The sequence below is a fragment of the Natrix helvetica genome (genome assembly GCF_964273705.1).
Source record: "Natrix helvetica genome assembly, chromosome: 7".
NCBI lineage: Eukaryota > Metazoa > Chordata > Lepidosauria > Squamata > Natricidae > Natrix > Natrix helvetica.
In genome coordinates this window covers 61250326-61258735 of record NC_138558.1, presented here as the reverse complement: position 1 = coordinate 61258735, position 8410 = coordinate 61250326, and positions in this window count along the sequence as shown.

The following is an 8410-nucleotide window of genomic DNA, read 5'->3' as shown; positions in this document are numbered from 1 at the left end:
AAAATGTAAATTGCTCATATGAAGTTGGAGCCCTCTAATCAAACCTATGATTTTGTTCTTGGGCTATTGTATGGATAAGGGAAAATAGGACTTTCATCTAATAAAATGTATTAATTAGTTTACTTATATAGAATATATTTCGCCATAGTAATCTTTTTTTCAAAAGCAGATTTCATTAGCAGATTGGCAGATTTTATCATATATATGCATTTTGATGGTATGGAATATATACTAAGTATGTTTAATGTTAACTAGACAACCCATGACATGTTGGTTCATTCTTCCTCCTTCCCTGTCTGACTTTCAGAACCTCCTCCCATTTCACTGGGTATTCCAGAAATTAAAGAATCATGGACCATGAGAAAAACTGCTCTCCTGAAGACCATTAAAGCATTTTCCCAAGGGAAAATGCTTGAATGGCCTCTCTATCAGAGTATGAATATTCATAGACTGGAATAGACATGGCAACAGGGCAGCTAATGGGAACTGTTTGGATAGACATGGTAACAGGTCATCCAATGAGGGTCTGTTTGGAAACTGAAACAGTATTTGCTGTGTGAGCAACAAGGAGACAGCAAGGAGCCTGGGCATGGCTTAGCTCAACTGTTCTGTACTAAAGCTTCACTCTGTGCTGAGCTCTAAACTAATCTGCTGCTGTGAACTAAAACCAAAACTGTTCTCTCCTCTGTATGTTTTGCTTGTATTTATTCACGGAGGAAAACCTGCTTTTGGCATTGTATATAAAGAAGTTAATGAATCCTGCTGAATCAGTTACCTATGTGTGCTTTCTGGATGTGATTGCTGCTGCAAAATCTGACACACTCCAGCCACCCCTTTCTCGCAAGCAGACATATCAGTTAGTCCCTTGTCCTTCCTCTTTCTAAATATAATATAGGATTGTGTCATTTTCCCTCTTTATGATCCTCAGAAAAGCCCTGGTGAAGCTTTCTCCTCTTTCTTCTCTTCAGATGGCCTGCAGAACTGCCTGTCACTTTGTGGCGGGAGGGAGAACAAAATGGGCAATATGAAAACTGCATCTCACTTCCCATTCCAGAGTGTCCCTATGTGTCCCCTACCTCTAGAGAGAAAGTTACTGAAAAATATATATTTACAACTTCTATTATATTAGCATTGAAGATTGTGGTCTATAATTTTCAATAAAGAGCTTTTATTGTCTACTAATATGAGTTTGGCTAATCTATATCCTTCTCTTGCATCTGTAACCTTTAATTGGTGAAATGGTGCATCATAGGGTAAAACTTTTTCAATCAAAGAACCTCAGATATGCTAAACGTTACAGAATAAATACCAAATCTGGGACCCACGACTCCATTACATTTGTAAAATATTTTCTGACATAAAAACTATAATAAATTATTTTGTGCAAACAATATAGAATGCTTTAAACATGGAAACATCTGACGTTTGACTGTGCTATATCATTCAGCAATGGGCTACTTTCAAGGCAGATATATCTCCATGAATTTTGAACAACTTTCCCAGTACATTAGAAGCTCTGTCATTGTTGAAGGCATTGAGGAATTGATGAGAAAATATATCTGAAATAATGACCAAATGGCCCATAGATAATCTAGTAAAAATATACAATTGTTTTACACATTTCCTGAAATATTAATAATGGATGACATGGTGAGCTAGAGCACATTAGAAAATATATAAAACAACATTATGTTTTTTATTTTAACAAAATCAGTGTGTCCTCCACATCAGCTTTTACACCTTTTTATTAACGGACTCTTTAAGGATAAAGAAAAAGTGCCTATAAAAACTGTAACATAATGTGACATTATGTTTATAAAACCATCTAATATTCTGAATATACTTATATATATTAAAAAGATGATGATACTCCACATACATAAGGTCTACTTCTGAATCAGTAGTATTAGAAAGGATACATTTGGATTTGAAAAACATCAGAAAGTGCTAGAAAGGTTAATGTTCTGAATGAACTCTGTTTGGCTTGCTGAAAATCATAAAAGCAGCTTCTCCATATATATTCAATAGAACAGAAAAAGAAAAAAGAACTCAATTGCTCAATAACAATAGCTAAATGCTAGAAGGTTAACAAAGAGATAACACATCCACTCAAAATCAATTTTGACCCAGTCTTACCCACAAGAGAGTTTACACTCCACCATGAAATTGTGAAGAGAAATATGAGGACAGGATTGAACCATTAGGTACATAGATTCATTGCTTCTTTATTCTCAACTAGCTGATAACCCGGTGCTGCCTGGATATTTATTTCCACGAATGTCACCACAATTTCTAATGTTGGATTTTCCTCCTTACCAGAGGGAGCTCTCTAGTGGAGTACTGTGAAGCCATTATCATAGCGACTCCACAGCACTGTACAGTAGCAGCCATTTTAAGGCAGTACAGTAGAAGCCATTTTAAGGCACAACAGGCTGTATCTTAACAGAACACACACACACACACCGAGAAGTGTTAGGGATGTCTTACCACCATAGTATTTGTTTCCAGAGGAAAAGTAATTTGTCTACCAAGTTTGTTTGAAATATATATGAGATTAAATTTAAAGGCCAAATGGTCTTTCCTAAACTTTACAAATTATTTTTTTTTTAGAAATTCTACAGAAATGGAAAAGTACCAGTTGTTCCTATCTTCAAATAAACAAACAAAACTAGGGAACTATACATCAATCGAACTGCTGCCAAGACTCAGAAATATTCTAAAATATTACAATTGGCCTATAAGCACCTTTTAAAAAAATATGATTATTACTAATTAGCATGAATTTGTTAAGAACAAGGGCTGCTAGAATAAATTTAGCTCCTTTTAAAATAGAATAGTTTTGTTTTTTAAAAAGTGGGAATGCATAATGTTTCTTGATTTTAGCAAAGCATTTGATAAACTGCCCCATGACAAACTGATTAACAAGCTAGTTAGGCATGTGCAAGATGGCCTGATAATTAATTGGATATACAGCTTGCTTAATTAGATATACAGCTTGCTTGAAAATCATGTTCAAAGAATGCCCTCACAAAACGAGAAGAAGGTTCCAAGTAGCATGTGACCAAGTTCAGTCTGAAACCCCAAATTATTCACCATATTGAAGGATGACATGATGATATTACTTGTATAAGGGAATTCTTACTGTAGGTAAGGGAATTCTAATCATATTTGCAGAGAAAAATTGGGAAGAAATAAAATTCAAGCTGAGACTGTTAGGTTAGATAAATTAGTTAAGAGAACAGAATTAAAGAGAATAATATAAAGTTATTTAGTTAGTAAAATGGATATACAAATACAGAAAGAAGAATTATGTGGTTTGATAATAGCACTTGGGGGAAAACCCTTGCTATTGCAAGAATCTACACTTCCATCTCTGAACTGCGTGGTGAAAACTTTCAGCACACAAGAAAGAATATATCCATCCAGATTTCTAATATGTTGGAATAACTAGATACAGTGCATTAGAATATATTTATTTTATGTGTGTTTAAGATGAGCATCTATTTTCAAAATAATTTTGGTATTGTTAGTTTTCAATGAACATATCAGAGTTTGTTGCAGAAAAATCAAATCCAGAAAGCACATAAAGATAACTGATTCCGCTAGATTCATTAACTTTTTTATATACATATATACCAGATGAATAAATATACAATACCACCAGGTGGTTCTTCCAAGTAAACACAAGCAGTTAGTTTCATATCAGCAGACAAGCCCAGACAGACTGCTAGTTTTATACTCAGAGCAGGAGACTGCTTAACTTTCTGTTTCAATTCTCTGCACAGACTCAGATCTGTTTAAGCTCCTATTGGTTGATTTAGTTTCTATGCCTATTCATTGGCTGACCTTGTTCCCATGTCTCTCCCAGTCATGAATATTTTAACAGAACATTATTGAAACAAATATTTTTGGTGGCAATTTATGTTTTGGTGGCATGCTAATAAGCATTGACCTCTTCAGGTTGTTTAACAGGGAGTGCCATAAGCTGCCCTTGAATCTCATTCTTTCTCAAATGAAGGCAAATATTGATGACCCAGGTTCCAGTATGGGTCAGTCACTGGAACCAGTCTTCCTAGTTTTGGACTCATGCTAGAGCCTATCCACAGGGAACTTTCTATCAGAATGTGTGCTTTGGGCTACTCTATGCATTGCATTTATGTGGTGCCTGGTTGGGTGGGGCTTCCTATTCCTGATTGGTGTGTTGATTGCCTACTATTGGCTGTTGATTCTTTGTGCTGCCAAGTCCTCAATTCCTAAGTACCTCAAAAGCTGGTGGTAAATCCTATTGACTAACAAGGGGGTTGTTTCCTAGGCTTCAATCATCCTTTCCCTGGCTATCTTTGTATCTGCTCAGCCAACATCTTAAGAGCTGAGAAATTGAATATATGTCCTTGTTAATTGCAATGTGAGACTACCAACAAGTTCATGTCTCCTCGTCTGATTGCTTGCTTGTGTTCTTGTAATCTGATAGTTAGCTTCCTTCCCATTTGTCCTATATAGTTGCAGGGGAAATCCATGCAGTGAACCTAGTATATTACATTAGAAATACTCCGACCTCCAAGTAATCTTTGCAAGGTATGACTTGTCCTCGTATGGTAGCCTCTGGGTGGTGTGCAATGCTAATTTGCAGATCTCGAAAGCTGGTTCTACAGCTCGCTTTTTCTTTTGATTGTAACCCCCTCTAATTCTGGTTGTAGTAGAAGCAAATACCAACTACATAGGAAATGACTGTTATATCGATGGGCTGTCCTGGATGAATTAGGCAGACCTAGTAGTAAAGATACCTTTTAAAGGCTCCTACTTCAATGTTTTCTAGAAAACTACTTTTTCTGAAAGCTGCAAGCACAAGATTGCATCTAAGAGAAGGAGCACCTTCAAGTTATTTTAGCCTTAAATTGCTTAGGCCTTGAAAGATAACTATAGCATATTGGATTGGTTCTGGAAATAACTGGGCATATGATGTAATTCTTTAAAAACCTGAAGTTAAAAAGTCTGAATTATGTTCTTCCTCAATAGCAGCTTCTTGTTTAATGCCTTACAGAAAATCTAGCCAGAAGATTTAGAGATATAGGTCTGTGTATCCAAGACATTCTTGTCCAGGAGCAGTCATACTTAGGCCTCCAATGGCAATGCTAGTTCAAAGAGAATCCTCTGATTTGGTATGTTCTGTAAAGTATTGGTACAATATTGTTTATTCATTAATAAGTTGTGTGAGTTAAAAATCCAATTATTAAATCCTCACAACACAGAGACAAGTCTGGTTCACAATTCGAAAAGGTTTATTTACAGAAAAACAAAAAGTGTTTGCAAAGGCGGCCTCAAAGTTTCTTCCCGAGTGGATCGAGTACAGGAGAGCAAAGAATAGCATTCAAACAACACATTTTATACATTCTACTCCTCAGAATCTCCCCCTCTTCCTGCTCATTCATTTACACAGTTTCTTTCATCATTCCATATTCTAAAGGGTCAACTTGACAATTTCAACTCTTATTTAGTTTTTCTGGTGCCTTTCGTCTGAGCAGATGGCTTCATATCTAACTTCTACGTAGCCTCCTGTAAACAGCTTGGAATAACAAAGGTTATCTTATCCTGTTTACTGAACACATTTTGAAGTTAGCAAAAACGTAGTTACTTATTGCACATTTTAGGCAAGAATATAATGGCTTATACATTTAACATTGTAAAAGAATACAAAAGCAACCTTTTAACATTTTATAAAGGAGTAACTTAATATCTTTTCCTTCAGTTGCTTATGAGGTCCTGGAATTCTTAGTACAAATGACCAGGTAAGCTGTTTTATGATGTTTTTTTTTTTCTTATTCTCAATGTTGTACCCTTTCTGCTAAGAAACAAAGATTTGGGACAGACTAAAAGTATTGATTTTAGTATCTAAATTAAAATAAATTTCAAAGGACAAGCTTAGCCATTTGGCTGAAACCCCTCAGCAGGAGCATCTGTGCTAGCGCATTCTATTGATGTCCTATTAAATTCAAAGGAATAGCATGGTTTGTGTCTAACAAAACTTGGCTGAAAAGCAGGAAAACTCTGCCAAATCTTGGGATCTTATTTCCCATACAAAATGGAAAATGTTAATCTACGCAAAGGTGTGCAAAATTTAGATTTCAGTGGGAAGAAACAAGGGATCGTAGCTGGGGAACAGATAAGATTTGGGACAGTTAAAATTTAATTGGTCTGCAATACATTTTGGCTTGCTGAAAATAAAAGGAAAAAAGGAATGCATTGAGAATATTGCTATTAATGAAACTGAATAATAAATTTGAAGTTACAAATATCTGTCGTTTTACTCTCCTCTCACTTTTTAAAGTCCTTTTTTAAAAGACAGCCAAGAGTTTGTGTTTGTAGCAGAAGTGGTATTCAGCAGGTTCTGACCAGTTCTGGTAGTGGAAATTTTGAATAGTTCGGAGAACCGGTAAATACCACCTCTGGCTGACCTCATCCCCATCTATTCTCTGCCTCCCGAGTCCCAGCTGATCGGAAGGGAATGGAGATTTTACAGCATGCTTCCCCTGCCATGGCCGCCAAGCCATACCCGCCAAGCCTCGCCCACAGAACTGGTAGTAAAAAAAAATTGAATCCCACCACTGATTTGTAGGCCTATTTCAATGTTTTGCAACTATGTGTCTCCATGTCACATCGAAACATTTGTCAATGAAACAAAATATTAGGAATAAAAGCAAACCCTGTGCGTAATCTGGGGGTTCTCCTGGACTTACCACTCCTGCTCGAAGAGCAGGTGGTGGTCGTGGCCAGGGGGGGGGGCTTTGCACAACTGTGGGTTGTGTGCCAGTTACACCCTTTCCTGGACCCACAATCCCTTCTCACGATCACTCATGCCCTCGTCATTTCCCATCTTGAGTATTGCAACACGCTCTACATGGGGCTTCCCTTGAAGAGCATCTGGAAACTCCAGTTGGTGCAAAATGCAGCGGCCTGCATGGTTTTGTGCAGACCTCAGTGTGCTTATGTATCATCTCCTGCAGGAGCTGCATTGGTTGCCAATTTGCTTCCGGATGCAATTCAAGGTGCTGGTTGCCACCTTTAAAGTCCTTCATAGCATGGGACCAGGTTATCTGAGGGATCGTCTCTTGCCAGTCACATCTACCCAACCCACTAGAGTGGGGCGGCAAGGAATGTTGTGGGTGCCATCCCCTCAGGGAGATACCCCTGTTGGGATTCAGAAGAAGGACCTTCTCCGTGATGGCTCCCCCTCTCTGGAACATCATTTCCCCAAATATTAGAATGGCCCCCACTCTAACACTCTTCCGGAAGGCCTGGGGAACGCAGAGTGGGATGGAGCCCATTAAATGGCTCATGCATACTTGGAATACTGCATTCAGTTTTGGTCGCCACGATGTAGAAAATATGTGTGTTACTTTATTATATTATTTTATTAATTTATTATATGATTGTTCTCTTTTATTAGTTTTATTGTTTTATATATGAGGATTTTATATTCTTGTAAGCCGCCTTGAGTCGCCCTATATGAATAGGCGGCAACATTAATTTCCTAAAATAAAAATTAAATAAATAAATAGAGTGGACAGTGCTGTTTATTTTTGTCTTGTTCAGTTTTTCACTTTTGCCAAACCTTACTCAAATTACATTGATTTCTGCAACAAAATAAAAATCTTAATTAAAGACACAAATCTGCACAAAAACTTTTTCTAATCTGATTTTTTCCTTAACAATTTCCCTAAATGTAATATGTATGTAATACATTTTATATGTAATGTCTAATATTTACACATCTGTATTTTTGTTATTATTTTTCCTAATAAATCCATGCACAGTCTACATTGCAATCATGCTGCAAGATTCAGAAAAATGAAAACTGTGAAGTAAGACTTCCAAAATAAAGTTTAGAAAATTGAGTATGATAATTTTTAGGAAAACCTTATTTAATGTTATTTCAGAACATGTCTAGAAATACAAGATATAAACTTACTAATTAATAAAAACCGCAAATAATTTAATCTCTCAAATTTAAGAAATCAAATCTTCCAAATAGGTCTGTTTGGTTTGGCTGCTCGTTTTTGGTGTATTTGAAAATTTCTATAGATGTGTCGCAAGGTTTGTAAGCAGAGTCATATAAATAGGCATAGGGGCCTATATAACATATCATTATTCCTACTCTTTACCACATATACTATTCTTGATGAGTAAATAAGCTTGCATATGCATTTAACTTACTAAATTACATTGCAAACATTTATTCTTAAATAATCTGAAAAAACAACAATGAATATATTTGGCACCAATGTGGATACACACATCTAAAATGCCTGTTTTTCAAATTGATCTGGGTTATATTTTTTATATGACATAAAAACTGAGCATATCATCGTGTGTTCATGCATAGCACATCAACAGTCAGTTGATGGGAAATATG